Here is a 526-nt window from a genome sequence, read left to right as displayed (position 1 = left end):
ACATAGTTTTTTGACATGAGACTGAGAGAATATGTGTTTGTATTTGATACCTTTTTGTGTAAGTAAAAAACAAACTATCCTGAGACGTATTTTGTCCGAGTCAAACTTATTTGCTATCTGTGAGCCGAATTTTGGATTACTGGAACTACAGCGCATACTGCCAAATGAATAAAGTTGCTCCTTTAAAAGTTCTAACATCTGATGGTGTTGCACTAAACATTTGTTGACTGCTTTGCTGACACGCTTTTTCTTTAAAAACTGCTTGTACAGCCAAAAAAGGTAAAAAGCAACAGATCAAATAAACTTTTAGTTTTTTCCAAATAGAGAAAAATCACCAACATTTTGATTTGTAATTAATTTAATTATACTTGTGTCATCTGCAACTCTAATACATTTATTTTCTAATTTAATTAAAGTGGACCTATGATGCTATATTTGAATAATATAGTGTAGGACCATACCTATATAAGGCATATTTATGCTTTTTATTTTTCAAAATACCAAACAGATCATGCATTTTAGCCAT

General features: G+C 30.4%; 1 protein-coding gene across 3 annotated transcripts in view; it reads left to right on the top strand.

Moving 5' to 3' along the window:
• otud7b (OTU deubiquitinase 7B) overlaps positions 1-526 on the top strand; it is a 46,972-nt gene that overhangs the window by 31,649 nt on the left and 14,797 nt on the right. The gene's annotated exons all lie outside the window — the stretch shown is intronic.

Source organism: Notothenia coriiceps, unplaced genomic scaffold, assembly GCF_000735185.1.
Source record: "Notothenia coriiceps isolate Sejong01 unplaced genomic scaffold, NC01 NC01_scaffold00016820, whole genome shotgun sequence".
Taxonomy (NCBI): Eukaryota; Metazoa; Chordata; class Actinopteri; order Perciformes; family Nototheniidae; genus Notothenia; species Notothenia coriiceps.
The sequence above is the reverse complement of the archived record's forward strand: the minus strand, read 5'-3'. Positions and strand labels throughout refer to the sequence as shown.